Raw genomic sequence first — 18,971 nt, 5'->3', positions numbered from 1 at the left:
ATCGTCAGGGAAGAAAATCACATTTCACTGCTCTGCGTGGGCCACTGCGGTGTGCGACGTGATTTTTTGTGAACGAACTTGGTGCAACCAGTCGCACGACCGGCAATTTATCCATGATTATTTTCATTTTTCTTCATTCTATTTGTCTCGTCATTGGTTCGAGCGCCGCCACTGTTCAAGGTGCCACTGACAAATGGGTGCGTCGATTCAAATAAACATTCGGTTCAGGACGAGCTTGGTCTAAGGATGCTATCAAGCGGTTTTGCGAAGAAAAAAAAAGAATGAATGAAAGGAAAGAAAATAAATCGGGGTATGCCACTGCGACGATTACCCTCTTATCGGCTGTCGAACGATGCCGATGATGATGATGATGAAAAAACTTTATTGTAATCGTCTCTGTTAAGACGGAGTCACTGCTTCGGAGTGGCAGTGTCCTCATCCCTTCAGACGGCGGTTATAGTCGTCTCTGTTAAGACGGAGTCACTGCTTCGGAGTGGCAGTGTCCTCGTCCCTTCGGCGCTCTTTGGCCTTGATGCCCTTGCGCCAAGAAAACCTAACATCATCATCCTCGTCCCTTCAGACGGCGGTCAGGAACCCATGGGCCCTGGCGGCGTCTTCCGCCAGCTGGACGACTGCTGTTTGGACCGTATTATCGGCGAAATGACGAAAGCTGCTGCTTTGTAGAAATTCCAGCATGTTGGGAGTGCCAACAGTTAGTGGAACAGCGTCCTCCTTTCCCCTTTGTTTTTCACAGCGCCATCCGCGTATCGCTCCGAGCCAGGTTCGAGGCTGTTTGCCACGCGTTCCCGTGTTCCCTTTCATATTGCTCATAATAGTACGTTAGTTTTCCGTCAAGTACAACACTAAAAACTTATGTTCTTTCTTGACAGGAATCCGTCCTCCGTTCAGTGTGACATCAGGTTCTGGACGAATTCTACGCTGTCTTGTGAATACAACACACGTACTTTTGTGAGGATTCAATTTAAAACCATTTTCTTCCGTCCATTTTGCAAGCCTGTTCACGTCTAACTGTATCTGCCTTTCACATATGGACTGATTGCATGACCTAAAGCTCATCTGGACATCGTCAACATACATTGAGTCGGAGATTGAAGGTGGCAACGATTTCTCAAGTGATTTCATTTTAATTACAAACAGAGTACAGCTTAATACTCCACCCTGGGGAACACCATTTTCTTGAATGTATGTTCTTGATACCACTGTCCCTACTCTTACCCTAAATGTTCGCTCCGACAAATAACTTTCAATAGTGTTTAGCATATGTCCAGACACACCGAATGCCTTGAGATCAAGTAGTATGCCGTAACGCCAAGTTGTGTTGTATGCCTTTTCTAAGTCAAAGAAAACAAAGACAGTGCTGTTAGTGGATAAAAGCATCTTTGGCATACGACTCAAGGCAACTAGCTGGTCAGTTGTGCTGCGACCTGATCGGAAAATCAGCCTGACAACTGTCCAGGATGCCGTAATATTCAATAAAATGCATTAGCCTCTTATTTATCATTTTTTCAAAATCCTTTCCTAGGCAACTTGTCAGGGCTATTGGTCGGTAACTGGCAGGTAGTGAGACATCTTTCCCCTGTTTTAATACGGAAACTACAACTGCTTCTCTCCAAGCGCTCGGAAAGTATCCTGCCGCCCATATTTTGTTAAATAAGTGCAAGAGTGTTCGGAGAGTTTCTGGGTGCAGATGTTGAATCATTGTGTATGATATGTTATACGCCCCAGGCGCTGAAGCCTTACTTGTTCCCAAGGCGACCAAAAGCTCTGTTATGGAAAATTCGGTGTTGTATGGTTCGTCAGATCATGTGTTATCACGAATCGGTTTCTTCTCCATAGAATTTTTGTGTCGTAAGAAAGCATTCGTGTAATGAGCAGAACTTGATACATAGGAAAAGTATTTCGCAAGTGTGTTTGCCTGGTCCTCTAGAGTGTCGCCTGTACTGTTGACCAAAGGTAGGGTGTGTGTTTTTCGTCCATTTATTTTTTTAATTCTGTTCCATACTTTGCCTGCATCTGTATATGAATCGATAGAAGTTACGAAAGAGCGCCAGCTATCCCTTTTTGCTTGCTGGCGAATCCGCCTTCCTTGTGCTTTTGCACGCTTGAAGGAAATCAAGTTTTGCGTAGTGGGGTACCTGCGAAGGACACCCCACGCCTTATTTTGAGCCTGCCGTGCATGCATACACTCTTCATTCCACCACGGCCTCCTAGTGTTAGGTGTGGCACCAGATGTTTGTGGAATTGAGCCCTCGGCAGCAAGAAGAATATGTGCAGTCACTAGTTCGTAGGCTTCGTCAATGCCCAAATGGCTTAAAGATGTGTATGAAAGCTGAGATAATTGTTTAAGTTTTAACCAATGAGCACCAGATTCCTTAAACTTTTTATGACAGATGGAATTGTTACGGGCTTTATCAATGCCTTTCAAGATGACAGGGAAGTGGTCGCTCCAATAGGGTTGTCGTCCACTTCCCATTCAACAGCCGGAAAGAGGACAGAAGAGCCCGTTGCCAGATCTATGTGTGAGTATGTATTGTGTGTAGTGTTGTAGTATGTAGGCTCTTTTTGTTACAGAGACAAGCTCCAGATGAGAAGAGGAATTTTTCCATCAAGCGGCCCCGGGAATCTGTGCGTTCAGATCCCCATAGTGGGCTGTGTGCATTCAGGTCACCTACGAGTAGAAATGGTTCCGGCCGCTCATCTATGCGAGACTCAAATTCAGAGCTAGATAAACGATATTCAGGGAGAATGTATAGTGAGCAAATTGTTGTTACCTGTTGAAAATAAATTCCCCGGACTGCAACCGCTTCCAGGGGGGCACGCAATTGAAGAGATTGGCAAGGGATAGATTTTTGTGTAACTATAGCTACGCCACCAGAGCAGTGCATGCAGCTGTCTCTATCTCTCCTAAATACTGAGTGTTGGTTCAGGAAATTGGTGTGCTTAGGGTTAAAGTGTGTCTCCTGTAAACATAGGATGGCTGATGGCGTTTTGTGTAAGATTTCATATATATCATCTAATTTTTAATAAGACCCCGGCAGTTCCACTGTGTAATTATTTGTGCTACCATAAATGTTTAGGGAGAAGATTTTGGCTGGTGTAGATGAGGACTAGGGCTGGATGTATATATACAATCTCTCAGTTCTGACTTGGGCCTGTGACACGGGCGGCTGGTTGCTTTTTGCCTCGCCCCGCCATGGTGCGCTGTTCTCTTGCCGTCTTTGGCACTGGCCGAGAAGGTGTTACTTCCATGTCATCGTCTGAGTGGTGTGACAGTGACGATATGGAGTCCTTGGGGGCTCCACCTCGGGATATGTTGGAGGTGGAGGCAGGAGTTCCTGCCGTCATCGACTGTTGTTTGTCGGCCGCAGAAATGGTCGTGAGACACGCCACATCTACGTCTATGGCCGCCTGAAGTCCGGCAGCCGGAAGAGGACCGACGGCAGAGCTGTCACTCCTGACGTTCACAGGCGGCACAACACCTGCGGGAACCGCAGGTGTCGTGTCGGCTGGTTGGGCTGCCTTTGGCAACACCGGGGGGGGGGGGCTGGGACGGCACCAAGTCTGCTTCGCAGTACTGGGTGGCCGCTGTGACAAGACGCCGCTCCGCCCCCCGGCCAGCTGCATCGGCATACCTTTGTGAAAATATCGAATGTTTTTTTCCGTGCTTCTTGATAGGTAATGTTCTGGGTGACCTTCATGTGTATGATTCCTTTCTCTGCTTTGAACTAACTACATGACCGCGAGTATGCGGCATGGTGTTTTTCACAGTTGGCACATTTCAATACACTAGAAGCGCAGTTCTCTGAAGGGTCATGATGTCCTGCGCACTTGGCGCATGTCAGTTTTCCGCGGCAGGTGGTAGTACTGTGCACATACCGCTGGCACTTGAAGCAGCGGCGTGGGTTTGGTATGTAAGGTCGGACGTTGCAATGAAAGAAGCCTGCAGTGACAGACTCCGGTAGGACACTTCGGTCAAAAGTTAGGATCACATGTTTCGTTTTTACTTCTTTGCCATCGCGTCTGATCATTATTCTTCCTACCGCAGTAACGCCCTGGTCACGCATGCCCTCGAGGAGGTCAGACTCACTTTCATTGAGCAGGTCCATCTCGGAAATCACGCCCGGCGAGCTGTTAATGCTCCGATGTGGCGTTACAGCTATTTCAAGGCCAAGTAAGTCGGTCTGGTTCAAGATACTGTCAGTTTGTTTTTTGGTAGATAGTTCAACAAGCACATCCCCCCATGTCAGCTTCCTTGCCTTGTAGTTCGCACCAACTACACTCTCATTGAACTTGGCAATTAAGACCGACTTGCAGGTAATTGGAGATTCCTTGTCCTTGGATTGTATCACTAAGAAGCGAGGAAAGTTGTCCGGGGTGTTAAATTTCATGTTGGGCAGAGGTTTGAATATTACATCTGTGCGGGCCCTTTTTGGGGCCCGATCATTTGGAAGAGAGGGTTTCGAAAATACCATGCGACATAGTATAAAGCAGGGAACTGGGGTACTTTCTTCTTTGACGTTACCCTGATGGTCAAAGAGGTCCCGGAGCTCCCAGCCTGATAGACAGATAGGGAGCCCATCGGCCGGAGCTTGACCAGGGCTCCGACGGCCACCGTTCACGGCTTCTAACCCTTCACCTTTCAACTTCTCGCCACGGTAGGTAACAGCTTAAGTATGGGGGGCTCTGGGTACACGGTGTCGCCACTAACCCTCACCAAGATTACTCAAGGTGCCCTGTGCGGGGTCCGCTTAAAGCTCGGTTTGGTAAACGACAGCTATCGCTAATATCACCCTAAAAATAGTGTTGTGTTGTGTTGTTTTATGGCACATAAGCAACTAAGGCTATCATGCGCCAAACAAAAGGTTTCGTGTTTTTTGTGGATAATAACCGATTGCTTTATCTCCTTATAGCTTGTTTAGAAGTGCAGCTTCTTTTAAAAAACTAAAGACAGAGGGAAGTTTCACAACAGCATTCTCTCCTAGAAGTAGGCTGGGGTGAAATGGAATTTGCTGGCTGTAGAACAGCCTAAAATGTTTTTTTCCTCAAGGCCTCAAATTTCGTACATGAGAGTAAGATGTAATTTACTGTAAGTTCCTGGTCACAATCTTCACATCTCGGTTTGTCTTGTTTCATAAGAAGAAAGTTATGTGTAAGATGTGTGTGTGTCCAATACGGAGACCGCATAAAATCCCCTCTTTGAGGCGTTCTTCATGTCTGCTTGATTCCCACTTTTCTATCGTGGGTTTAACTAGGTGGAGTTTGTTGTCGATTTCCTTATCCCATAATGACTGCCAAGTTTCCCTCAGTTTGCTCAGTATAAATTTCATGCAGTCGCTGTGAGGAATATGTACTGTCTCTATTGTTCCGTTGCCCGCCTGTGCAGCACATACGTCGGCTCTCTCATTTCCTTTGATTCCCACATGGCTAGGGACCCAGCGCAACTTAATTTCCTGTCCTTGTGTTGTGACTGTTACCAAATTGTGTATTATTCCTCCTACTAGAGGTTGAGCTGCATTTTTGTAATGCACTGCTGTGACTGCGCTGAGAGAGTCTGTATATATAATACTGCGTTTAATTTTATTCTTCATTATCCTTTCTACCGCCAAAGCAATGGCATAACATTCCGCTGTGTAAACCGAAGCGCACTGGGGTAGCCTGATCACCTTTTTCCATTTCCCTTGCACTACTGCACTCCCGACATAGCATGATGTTTTGGAACCATCTGTGTAAAATGAGGTGTAGTCTTTATATTTTTCATTTAGTGCCAAAAATTCCTGCAAAATATGTTCTTGCGGTGTCTGCTTTTTGAAGGCGTGTTAGTGTGAAGTCACATGTTGTAGGAAAACTATACCAAGGGGGTAGTTGGTTCTGTCTATGGGCAATTTGAGGTAATGTGTGCAGCGTAGTGAATTCTTGGCATCTCTCTTCAAACCGAAAAGCAATGGTCTGATAGCTTGGGGTTTATTATTGAACAGTGTTCTAGATGGGTATTTTGTAACTATGGCGTAACACAGATGTTTCGGCAGTGAACGGATCTTTAGTATGTATGAGCATGTGAGCATTGTTCTTCTATCTGTGAGTGGTGGTTCCTTTGTTTCGACGTAGAGGCTGTTTATGGGGGATGTCCTATACGCCCCAGACGAGACACGTAAACCTAAATTGTGAACGGGATCCAATCGTTTCAAGCAGGACTGTCTCGCGGAGCCATACACAATGCTACCATAGTCTAAGCAGGAGCGAACAACGGAGCGATAAACTTGTAGAAGGCATGATCTGTCGGAACCCCAGTGTTTCCGTGACAGAACCTCACCCTAAAAATAGGTGCGAATATCCTCCCAGAGAACAGCCATGTAATAATGCTCAGCGGATTTTTAGACAAGTGAGCAGAATTCCCAACTCACAATCGCCGAAAACAGATAATCTTTAGCCAATTCTTGCCCACAAGCAAAACGTCTAACCAAGAAAGTGCAAGAAAAAAAGAAAAGAAATGATAAGACTCATCCAACCACTGATCATGACCAGAATATTGCAGAGCATGCCGTACCACAAATTTTCCCGCAACAAAGAAAGTGAAAGAAACACCACCATTACGCCAGCATATAATGCAACTCTCGACCTCGCAATTTTGATCATGAGACGAACTAACAAAGGGTGGCCCATTAGGGTAAGAGAATGTACATACATAGACAGGTCTAGAAGGAGACGGTCATTTATTCACCGGAGGGATGAAATAACAGTATTCGGAGCAAAGAATGGACTCGCGAAGCGCAGGAAAACAGCGGGTGAAGGTAAATGGAGAGACCTTCACGTTGCAGTCGTCCTTAAAAGGATGTTGGCGATAATGACGATGAACAGTCCCTACACTTGTGTCTTCCTATCTTATTTCAAGAATCCGCCGTGGTGGCTCAGTGGCTAAGGCGTTGCGCTGCTGAGCACGAGGTTGCGGGTTCGATTCCCGACCGCGGCGGCCGCTTTTCTGATGGAGGCGAAAGCAAAAACGCCCGTGTGAACGAGATTTCGGCGCACGTTAAAGATCCCCAGGTGGTCAAAATTAATAAATTAATCCAGAGCCCTCCACTACGGCGCGCCTCATCGTCTGCGTTGTGCCGGCGCGTTAAACCCTACAATGAATGAAATTAATGAATCGCATTTCAAGATATCGGACAAAGAATGCACTCTCTTAGCACCAAGAAAGTGGATGTAAAAACGAATTAGGGAGGGGCCATCATACCGCCTTTGAAAAGAAACAGGCAACTCCAAACAGGCACCCCCCAAAAGAAAAGAAAATACAGGCACCCCCACCCCTTTGAAAGGAAACCACTGCAAAGCCATGGCAGACATGGCCCCGATCCAGCGACCCCGCATAAAAACTCTCCTCTACCAAAAATATGGATACAATCCTACTCAAGAAGCGGCGGTATGGCAGGCTCAAGTCCTTGCGGGGAAAGTTTCAATATTATGAGACCACAGTATACACCGACTCCGAGATGTACGAAAGCACGAGGCCCCAATTGTCGTAGTTCACTACTCCGGCAATCTTTGGGACTGCATGACCCTCCAACATACAGGAACAAAGATGTGGAAGTTGGAGCCATCCTCCTGCCAATCCGAATAACGGAAGTATCAGATAAAAGATCAGATACACACTCACAAAGGTCATTGTACAGTTTTCTGGAGGCAGAATACCAAGCGCTTCGATAAGATATTCCCGTCCATATAACAGAAAGTTAACAACGTCACCTGGACAGCCGGTTCCAATGGTCTGAAAGCGAACGACGCACTATACAAGAGGCACACCCACTCACATACCATGCTCCTTGCGACCACGACCACCACACTGACCTCTCCGAAAAACGTTAAGACCGAATCCTCATCCCCTGCCTAGTAACACAATCTGTCCCCTCGCTACAACTAGGTCGCAATGCAGAAGAATCACAAACTCTGTGGAGGAGAAACCAACACAGTCATCTGAAAATCCATGTGCGTTATTGTGTTCGGTGGGAACATCAGACAATAACTTAGAACACTGCTAAAATAGGGGAAACAGCAACCCTATTGCGCGCAACTTTGCCATCTCCAAGGGTATGGCCAGGGGAGAACAACTCAAACTCACGTTTTAGTTTGGGCTAGTTGGTTCGTAATTAAACTGCGAAACAGCGCTTTAAACGAAAACAGTAAGAGAACACACAGATACGAGCGCTGACTATCAACTGAGCAATATTTATTGCTTGCGGAAATATAAAGGAAAAATACGATGACGTGACACCCGTGTGCCCGTAGCACCCGTGAGCACCCCTTGCGTAGCTTTGTAGAAGAAACAAATTGGGTACTTGAACGTGTGATTTGAATTATCATGGCATAGCAGATGCGCGCACGGGTGTTGTGACGTCATCGTATTTTAAAGCAAAGCTTTCTACCTCTACCCCCCAAGGGTTCTTTCGCGACCGTTCGTGTCACCAGAAAACTCCCGAGAACAAATAAAAGAATCTACAGCACCGCCAGGAATCGAACCTGGAACTAACCGGGTAACAAAGCAAAAGCCCGTTATCTTTCCGATTTAGCTACGAGCCCATGCGAAGATAGGGAAGAAAAGGGGTGTACTCAGCAAGCACATCTACGGGTTCCACCCCTGCATTCTCGCTGAATGCCACGTGATAGCGATTAAAAGAAGCTCCCACCAACCCATAGCACCTCACTTCTAGTACGCCAGTGTGCTAAAACCTGTGGCTTCCAGTAAACACGTAAAAATTATCAGCTTCTGGTCGTCCGCCCTCACGTCAAACGACACCTCAAGGAACACATTGAAATACCCCTTGATGGCCAGGCCATCACTCCAAGCCCCAGCATCAAGATTTTGCGCCTACATCTTCAGACCAACACCAAGAGTGACAGATCATTGCAGGGCCTCACACTATCAAAATCATACACATGATCAGGCAAGTTAACACCAAGAAGCGAGGCCGCAAGGAATCTGATACCTTTCGATTACTTCAAGCCTTTGTCCTCTTGCGAATCACTTACGTCAGCCCCCTGCCTTCTTTACGGCAAGGAGGACTTAAGATGCTTTATATAATGACTAGAAAGGCGGTTGAGCAAGCCACTGGTCTTCCCATGAGTGCGTCTACAGAAAGGCTGCTTCGCACGGGGCTCTACAAGACGGTGGAAAAGCGGTTAGGGGGCCATCTTTGTGTATAGAAGCACCGAATGAGCAGAACTGCGGCGGGTCGCCGCATCCTTCACCAGATTAGCTGGGCAGCACAGAATGCCAATCCGCTTGATATACTCCTGGACGTTTGGCGACAAGAACTAAATATGCTCTCTTTTCTTTGAAATATAAACCCCTCACACGACGAGGGTCGCCGACAAGCACGGCTCAAAGGCTCAACACCAGCCTCGGTGGCCATCATGTCGTTATCTACACATACGCTTCCCAACATCCATGCTAGCAGTACGCCATTATTGAGGCTACCTCCAGAACCAACCTTCTTGCGGGTGCCGCACTAGAGACCGAAGAAATGACGGCAGCAGAAAAGGCAGCCATCGCCTTGGCTCTCACTCTAACAGGGGTTCGTAAGGTAGTCACCGATTCCCAACGAGTCTACCAGAATAACCAGTCGGTTTTGGTATCCCGACCTGCACTGCGCGTGCTAAAACCACTCACGAAATGGCTCCATTCAGCTCATCTGGACACCCGCAAACGCTTCCATAGGAGGCAGCGAATACGACCACCCAGCCTGCACTTTTACCTCCTCCCCCCCATCCTATGGAGCTGCACGAGGACAGTCACCCGCTTCTCTCGTTCAGGGACACAACCCAGCATTATCGCCTTCTGAGACAGACCCTACCTTCACCTTACCCTGACCTCTCCATAGAAAAACAAACTACCCTACGGCTCGTACAATCCGGCTCCTTCCCACACCCGACGCGCCTTCACTTAATGAACCCCAATCGCTACGTCGCTGAATGTAAATTTTTCTCAGAAGTAGGAACACTCTGCCACATAATCGGGGTGTGCGACTGTAGCCCTGAGCACCCTCCTCTCTTTCCGTCAACCACCGAACAAGAGCAATGTGAGATGCTTCTGTCCAGCCCCTCTCTGCCTACCCAGTTTCAGCTGCTGGGCAGAGCACAGTCGGCGCGGACTGAATATGCGCTACAGTGAAGAAGGAACCACTCCCCTGGGCGGCACTCTGTGCCGTTCAGAAATCTGAATTTAAGTATTTACTGATGCTCTCCCTCCTCTCTTGCTCCTCCCCCATTTCTGCAGCCGATCTGATCGCCTCCATCCGCGAAGGCAGAGACTGAGAAGTGAGATCGTCTAACACCGGGTTTGAGCTATAATTTCTTAAAAAATGAGTTTTTACTCATGTGTTCCACCAAACAACTCAATCAACCACCGTTCATGCATCATGCATTAATTTAACCTTACCAAGAATATCTCTTACAGTAATAGAGGGTGTGGTTAAGTGCATTCCACTTCCCTCTGGTTTCACAATATGTAGAGCGACGTGAGTGAATTTAAGTGACGTCGCATGAGTAATCGTTGTGGGTGTCGTTTACAGCTTTGCTTTCCAACCACATTCACAGTGTGGATTGGCGCTAATTTTTTCCTTTATATTTCCGCAAGCAATAAATATTGCTCAGTTGATAGTCAGCGCTTGTGTCTGTGTCTTCTCTTACTGTGTTCGTTAAAAGCTCTGTTTCACAGTTTAATTAAGAACAACTTAAACATAACATATTCCACTTCGAAGCATGGGAGGCAGATTTGACGAGATCGTTACCTCAAAATCAGTGCGAGCTGGATGAGAGGGAAAGGATCGAAGGAGCTGGTGCCGTAGACTCAGGTTCCACCTTTGAGCTCCTTCCCATCTCTTTACCCCATTTTTGTAAACCTCAACTATTTCTTCCTGAACAAAGATCTATCTCTCCCTGTCTTTGGAAAAATCAAAATTGTTTAGCCCGGCCTAGACATCACCAAATAAACATTTTGATACACTGACACTGACTCTTCCTCGCTCAAACTGACCAACACTGCGCATTTGCAACCTTTCACGCTCACATTTTAAGCCACAGAAGCACAGAGTCTTTCTCTCTCCTGGGACACGGCGATTAAAAACTCTGGTTGCTGGTCTTTCTCTTTAGATAACCTTTCGTGCTCGTGAAGCACCCGCCGCTGTGGCTCAGTGGCTAAGGCATTGCGCTGCTGAGCACGAGGTCGCGGGTTCGATTGCCGGCCGCTGCGGCCGCTTTTCTGATGGAGGTGAGAAGCAAAAACGCCCGTGTGTACGAGATTTCGGCGCACGTTAAAGACCCCTGGTGGTCAAAATTAATCCGGAGCCCTCCACTACGGCGCGCCTTAGCCTTATCGACTGCGTTGCGTCAGCGCGTTAAACCCTACAATAAATCAATCAATCGTGCTCGTGAAGCATAGTTCGGAAATGCAGCAGCTGCGTATGGAAACACTCCATGGGAGTCGAAGTATCGCTAATGCGCCTTACATGTTAGGATACAAGCGTAGAGGTCGCTGCAATTTTTTTCTGCTTTGTTTTGTGAGACTTTTTTTTCAAGTGGCTATCGAATGAGTTCATTTCTGCGACTGAATCGAAACCGGTCAATAGCCGTGATATGGCTCGAGTGACGTCACTCGTGTGGCCAAACATTGTACGGACCGAGAAAGACAAATATTTTGATGAAATTCCTGCGTTATCTGATGGGTGTGGAGCAGCAGTGGGGTACTTTGTTGCCAACTGTTCTGAGCACTGGTTGCACGAAATGAATTTTTGTGAACGCCATGTGCCGATATTAATATTTTAGGGGTTCTACAGAACCCCCAAACGCATTTCAACACATTGATTCCAACGTTGACTGCGCAAGGCTGGGCCCGTGGGCCCAGCCGTGTGCAGTCAACGGTACGTTTCACTAACGCAATTTTACGCAAGGGATTGTTCGTTGTTCGCTGGTTTTAACTTTACTTAAAACTTCGCCTTTATCTTACTTTTAGTTAAGAGCCGGGAACACTCTCAGCGACGCAAGTATGTAATTGTAACGGATAGCCGGTGGCGGTCAGCGCCTCATCCCGTTTTCGTCTTGTATGCGCCTTTTCTCGCACTGTCCCAGGACTGCAATAAATATCTCCGGTCGCACTCACACATCCAGTCTCCAAATGAAGCAACTTTCACGGTGGCAAGCGAGAAAAAATTCCAGGAACGTGAGTACTCATTCTGATGCAGCGAATTGGGGAACGGAATCTCGCGTGCCGGTGCTGATGCAGACGGCGATCGCCGAAGAACAAATGCCGCGTGGGAGGCTGTCTCTCCCTCACCGTCTTGCCCTTTCGACCGCCACTTGCGTAACCAAAAATTTCTCCCGTACGCGTATCTGACCCGCGTTTCCAACTCGAAAGCCGCCACCCATTCACGGGCTCCCTTTAGGACAGCTGGAGCTTGGGGGTCCGGCGGGGTCTCGCCTGCGCCTTCCAGAGGACCCTGTGGTTCGAACCCCAACCAGAGCTTCCTTTTCAGCTTCGCTGGTGTTCGGGGCACCGTGCCTGCGGGCGTTCGTTGGCCACTTTTCTGTCCCAGTTTGCGCGCCATGGACCACAGTTGTAATGGAACAAATGCAATATTTTCTTAATCAAACGACATTGAACCTGGGGTGAGCGAGCGTTTGCGACAGCGGTTCTTTGAACATTCCATTCAAGCGCGGAGCACGTGCGAGTGAGGAGCGAGGCCAAGCGGCTCTCGCTGTTGCTACTCACTTGTATCCCTGTAGCCGCCGGAACGAAGAAAAACAGCCAGCCCTCGAGCGGGCTTCACTCGGCCACGGTTCGTGGAAAAGTGCCAGGGCGAGCTTGTTTTTTGGGAGGAATATTTATTGCCACGCCAAGTGCCCAGACTCCTAGACCCACGCGCTCGCCGGCCGGCTGACTCACTGGACGAAACGCCAGCCGCTCTACGCGAAAGACGGAGGCATTCAGGGCTTCTCCCCCGTTGCTGCGGGCCACCGACGCAGGCCGTGGTATTTTGAAATGGGCCTTTTAAACGCAACCGAGAAGCCACAGAAAACAGTTCCTTGATACCGCGCGAGCCGGTTGGCGCTTATACGCTAACGTCATTCACCGAACAAATAACCACAACGAAAGCGCTGCGCAGGGCAGGCGCGGAATCACGGCTATCCTGAGACCCAGCGGAGCGTTTTTTATGTTTGTTTTGCGGTTAGAAAGACCAACAGGGCTTACTTTTTCTGCGACCGTACCCAATCAGTTAGGCGTCGCGCGAAAGGGAGTCCGTGAACGTCACCGAATTACCAAGCCATTCTCTCACGGCTCATGCAACGCAATTCGAATTGCTTTTGCATAATCTAAAATGTAATCGCCAGCGTAAGAAAGCTGTAGAAATATAAAATTCACACCAAGCTGGGATCGAGCCCTGCTCTCCATCGTAGAAACTGCGCAACATGCCACCAACCACGGTGCCTTTCTCGTCTCGAAGCATGCCGCAAGGCGGAATGGGAGGAGCGTTTTAAAAAACGCCTCAAGTTATGAGAATTGTCTGCTAACGCATAATCCACTGCTTCCCCGTAACACCAACCTTACGCTTCCATCCCAGGAGTTGAAAGAGCGGGCCACAGAGCACAATTTCTTTGTATTTTTGCTTCTTAGGGTTGGTCGCGTGAGGGCGCTGTATTAGATACACCTTTATGATTTCATTACCTAATTTTTTCGGTTTCTTACGTCATTTTACTTAATCGCGTGAGGGCGCTGGATTATACAGACCTTTGCGATTTCGTTACTTTATTGTCAGCGTTTTAACGTTTTTTTTTTCTTTCTTTTTTGTGTCTTGCGACGACTATGGTTGCCAGATTTGTTCACCAATAGCCATATGAGGCGACTTTTCGTTTTGCTTGATTGTGAGGAAAAGCTCCCTAATTCGAGCAACAAGTGGGTGCCATCTCAGTTCGAACAAATGAAATTTGGACCTTACGATGGTGAAGAATGACCACAGTAGACTGTGATTGGGAGGGAGCATCATTAAAATGTCTGTTATTAGAATTAGCCTTTTGTCCTCACTTTTTTCTCTGCGGCAGAAGACCTAGCTCGAAACTGCAGAAGAGGCAAGCGGCGTTCCATCTATAGCCACGCCCTCCGAGCCGCTCTTCCTTCTCACCGTCACGGCCAGCGATCCAGATTCCCCCGCAGTAGCTCCATTCGATGCAGACGCGATTCCGTGCAACGCCTGCACCGGTGCACGCGGTGCGCTGCACCAATTTACCGCTGCAGGAATGGTGCCGTGCACCGCGGCGCGTTGCTGCGGTCATGCCTCGCCTCGCGTCCAACGGGGATGCGACGTCTAGCGGCGACGGGTCTCCGCGTAGACGATGCACCCGCATAAATACATGGGCCCCATCATCGTTCCCCCTATAGACTTCATCCGCGAATCGAACATTTTCATGCTCATCTAATCAACTTTCGTTATCAACTCATACCCCCTCGTCTATGCCCTGTGGCAAAATAAAGGCTCTTAAAAAAAAAAAAATCCACGGAAGCTGGCACTCACGCGAAAGACGAAGCTGTTGTGGGTGAGCATTGACGGACACAATAGCACGGCGAGCCTCTCGGAGCGCGGCCTCTTCCTCGGCCGTGCGAACCATCCGTGGCCGGGCCCTGGCGAGAACTGTGAAGACGCTGCGCGCGAGGGCGCTTCTACGATACTGACCGCATGTGCACGACGACGCGAGCTCCCGCGCGAATGCTCTAATACGACATTTAGCGCATGCGCACGACCACAAGGCGAGCGGCTATCCTACGAATGAACCGAAGAGCGCACGCTATGACATGTCTTCCTTGTTCCAGCAGGTGTTCGGATGATTAGGGCGAAACGCTCCACCCCAGTGCTGCGACGGCCGCTATCACATGTCTTGCCGGTGTCGAGTGGGTGTTGCGACAGCTGCGCGACGCCTGCGCGATAGAGTTCCTCGCAGAGAGTTTTCTACGCACGAACACCGAACTTACGGCGGTAACAGCTCCGCTGTTAAAGGGACACTAAAGTGATTTGTAAACATTGCGGGATTACTAGCGCAAATTGTAGTCCGGAGTCTATAGGTCATGCTTCGACCATTCTGAGCGCGTTTACACGAATTTATTTAGTAGAAAAATCATTTCGAAAATGCCGTCCTCCTCACTGCATCCTCACCTTTTTTCTGTGGAGTTTTCGTGTGACGCCAGGAGAAGATGACTTGGCTTGACTGAGCTACTGCATGGCTCGCCAACCTTCTGGCAGAGTCAGTCGGCCCAGCGTTTAGTCCGCCGGCCGCCGACGGGTCGTCGCAATTCGCTCGCTCAGTTGAAACTAAGCCACAACACGTTTGTGAATGGAAGAATGTGCCTTTCCTTACTTTGTTAGTTTGTACACCGTATCAAGCTCCGAGTCAAGGTCGCTCCACACAAGCCCTGCACAAGCGCACATGCGACGCTTCGCTGAATTAGGAAAAGCTAAGGCCACTTGAAGGCGGGAGAAGGGTCAGCGAAGTCAATGTAGGTACTAAGGAAATGAAATCAACTGGAACTTTTAACGTACAGCGTAAACTAGGCAGCAGGAAGCACTTTTTTGCGCTGGGTGAACAAGCACAGCGGTCAGCAGTCCGACCACACATCTGCGATGGCTTTTCCGTCTGCTAGGCGTGAGATATTGTGGAATTTTGGAGGACGCTTACTGCACGAGCGCTATACAACAAATAGTCACCTAAGCTGCTTGAAATGCAAAAACTAAATAAAAGTGTAAATTCGTTATAAGTTATATACCTTAAATTTCCAGTACCGCCAGCGCTGGCCCGTGGCCGATTTGTCTGGAGCGCCAGGGGTATGAATTTTGCAAGTATCAAGTTCGAATCCCCGGGAGAACTTTTTTGTTTGTAAGTTGACTTTTTCATTTTCGGTCGATGTTTTCTATACTGAGTTCACCATTTTTGGGCCGTAACGTTACCTGCTCCACGAACTAAGTTCACGGAACGTGCGCAGGCTGACACTGACGCGCTAGCGAGTTCTCATTGGCGTGCTGTTACCATAAGCACCGACTGCTTGCGGGTAGTGGGCACAGGCCAGAATCAACAGACCCTTGACCTGCTCCCAACACGCTTTTTAAGATACAGGCATGAGTGAGGCAAGCTCCAAATATGGGGAAAAGCGCATGGCATTTGAGCGTCTGCGGTGACGCTGAGGGCGTTCATCCACTGCGAAGGCCTCGGCTAGTGATTGCTACGATTAAAAGACATTCTGGGAGGCTTATCTTAGGCATTTTAGATCCGACAACATGGCAGAAGCGTGGTACGACGATTACTGAGATATCGAGAATGTCCATCCACCGATGCCGTCGGATGTAAAGCATGTTGTTTTACAGAACCGAAACCGAAACTTGTTTGAATGCTAATCTTGGACACCGTCCAATCACGGGGCATCTCCTCCCGTCGTCACAGCCTTTAGTTGGTGCGGCCGCCGCAGGCCGCGCGTGGTAGCCATGGGAACCAAGATGGCACCAAGCTACGCCAATCTGTTTATGGGGAAGTTAGAGGCCACATTCCTGTCTGAATCCCACTTAAAACCCCTCCTGTACAAAAGGTACATTGACGATATCTTTTTTATGTGAACCTACAACGAGGATGAGCTCCTCCACTTCATCGACTGTTACAATTCTGCACACCCGAGCATCAATTTTACTCACACCTACTCTCAAGAGAGCATTAACTCCCTGGATGTGACCGTGAAAATTGAGGACCGTGAACTCACGACAAAGCTGTATCGGAAGCAAACGGATCGCCAGCAATATCTGCACTACCAAAGCGACCACCCACGTCACTGTAAAAATAGCATTCCTTATAGCCAGGCCCACCGTTTTAAACGAATCTGCTCAAAAGCGCAAGATTTCACTACCAACGCCAAATATTTAAAACCATGCTGGAGGGGCAGGGGTACCCAGCGCGTGTAACTGATGACGCCATAAAAAAGGCCGAAGCAATCAACCGCGTGGACCTAATTGCGAACCGTCCCCCACAACGTGACCTCCAACGAACAGACCTATCCTTAACGTACAGCACCAACTTTCCTAACGTAAAAAACATCTTGAAGCGGCACTACAACATTCTCGAACAAAGTGAACGCCTCAAACGGGGGTTTCCGTCCGCTCCAGGCGTCTACCGACGATCCCGGAACCTCAAAGACACACTCGAGAACGCAAGGCCAAATTCATTGTCCCCGCATAATGAATGCCGGCCATGCCTGAAACCGCGGTGCCTTGTCTGCAAAACAATGCAACAGACAAGCACTGCTCAAAGCTCCAACTCAGAGTACTCTATAAAAATTCGCGGGAACATGACGTGTGACACTTCCAATGTGATTTATTTGATTGAATGCAATGTGTTTGGAATGCAATATATAGGGCAAACAGGGACCTCTTTCAGGCTCCGGTTCAATAATCACAAAGCCCACGCCAAAACGCGCCCGACCCTGCCCCTCCCTCTCCAGACACCTCAGCGTTCCAGATCATTCTTTCGATAAACTAAGCGTCACGCTCTTAGAGACGGGGTTCAGGTCAAACCGGGAACGAGAACAACGTGAATCATACCTCATATACCGATTCAATACAATCAAAAAAAGTATAAATGAGGAACCAGGCACACTTGCAGCGATTAAAACATTGTCATCTACCTAACCGTATCAGTGGCGCTGTGTATGTAGCCGGAACCGAATTCTCGAAATCACATGCGCGTGAGCGTTTGTTCAGTGGATTTTTCCCACTTTGCTGATGTATTTCCGTTTTTGTTTTCGTTTTTCTTCCTTTTCTCCTTTTCCGCTCTTCGTGTTCACTCCTATCCTTTTCTCGTTTTTTTTTACTCTCTCTTTTATAATATTGTGTTATAACTTGGAAACCTTTTCTAGTTCTCCGTCACAATTTTACAATTAAGTAATGTTGCTTAGTGCCGGTGCTGTTTCAGCAATAACTTCTGTTTACCTTCTCCCCAAAACATGTGTTCGAAAATTGATTGGGAGATTTGAACGTTTGGATATTGCGCATAACCCGGAAAATAAGCAATACAATTCTGGGGTCTGCGTTATGCCTCGAGCGTACATATCTTTGCCGCTGTTATCACTATTCGCCCCCGCGGACTGGTTACATTTTTGACGCCTTGCAAATCTATTTTTAAATGCAGAGCATTTCTTAGCCTCGCCTCTTCCTGCGTCGGGCGGCGTCCACAGCTCCGCGTCCGCAGCAGGTGCGCCTCTCCTCCTTCTCTCCTCTCTCTCAACAGCAGCTGGCGCGCGCATGCGTCGTAGTCAGCCCGTTCGCTCCGTCGCGGTCTCGGCGTAACAGGTGCGTGATAGCAGCGCGGTGGGGCGTGGAAGGGCGCGCGCTGCTTGCGCATGCGCGCTCTACCTCCCGTACCGCTCTCCCTCTACTGCGCGCGCTGCAAATATAAAGCGGCTAGCGGTCGCTTGTGCTTCCGTCACTGCGTTGTTCCTTCCTTCCTTGGTTGACGCTCGCTCCACCCTAACGCGACTTTACTCTCCTCTCTCTACCCCAAACCAACACCAATGCAACTACGACCCAACTACCCACCCTACCGCGACTTTACGCGGTGTTAACGACCCTCAATGCTCTGCATTTACTCGTGTTCCCCTCGCGGGAAGGCGCGGGAATTTTTTCCCTCCCTTGCACCTACAGTCGTCTTCTAAGCCCGGCTACCGAACCATCGGGGTTTATTTTCTCCGTTTTCCCCTCCATCCCTTTGAGCAGCATGCGTTCTGGTTTAACTCCCCCCCCCCCCCCTCATCCCCCACTCAGCGGAGGGGAGACACCGACGACGCACGGGTTGTCGCTGAGCTGCAAAGTGGCAGCTCTTAACAAAGACGTGAAAACTCGGCCTAGCGCCCCGTTCTCGGAAGGCGTCCGTCCGGCGGG

At 48.7% G+C, this 18,971-nt stretch overlaps 1 protein-coding gene across 5 annotated transcripts in view; it reads right to left on the bottom strand.

The window, feature by feature from the left end:
- The window catches only part of LOC144156277 (uncharacterized), a 160,853-nt gene that overhangs the window by 57,150 nt on the left and 84,732 nt on the right, over window positions 1–18,971 (bottom strand). The window contains exon 1 of one of the 5 annotated variants that reach the window (XM_077688215.1): window positions 14,577–14,754. The exons of 3 other annotated variants lie outside the window; for them this stretch is intronic. The gene's annotated coding sequence lies outside the window, so the exon portion shown is untranslated. Of the gene's footprint in view, window positions 1–12,778; window positions 12,992–14,576; window positions 14,755–18,971 lie in introns of those variants that run through there. One more of the 5 variants, XM_077688216.1, reaches the window with a different exon arrangement.

This window comes from Haemaphysalis longicornis, unplaced genomic scaffold, assembly GCF_048455015.1.
Source record: "Haemaphysalis longicornis isolate Haplotype H1 unplaced genomic scaffold, Haemaphysalis longicornis Haplotype H1 scaffold_1, whole genome shotgun sequence".
Lineage (NCBI taxonomy): Eukaryota > Metazoa > Arthropoda > Arachnida > Ixodida > Ixodidae > Haemaphysalis > Haemaphysalis longicornis.
This window is presented reverse-complemented; position numbering and strand designations above follow the sequence as displayed.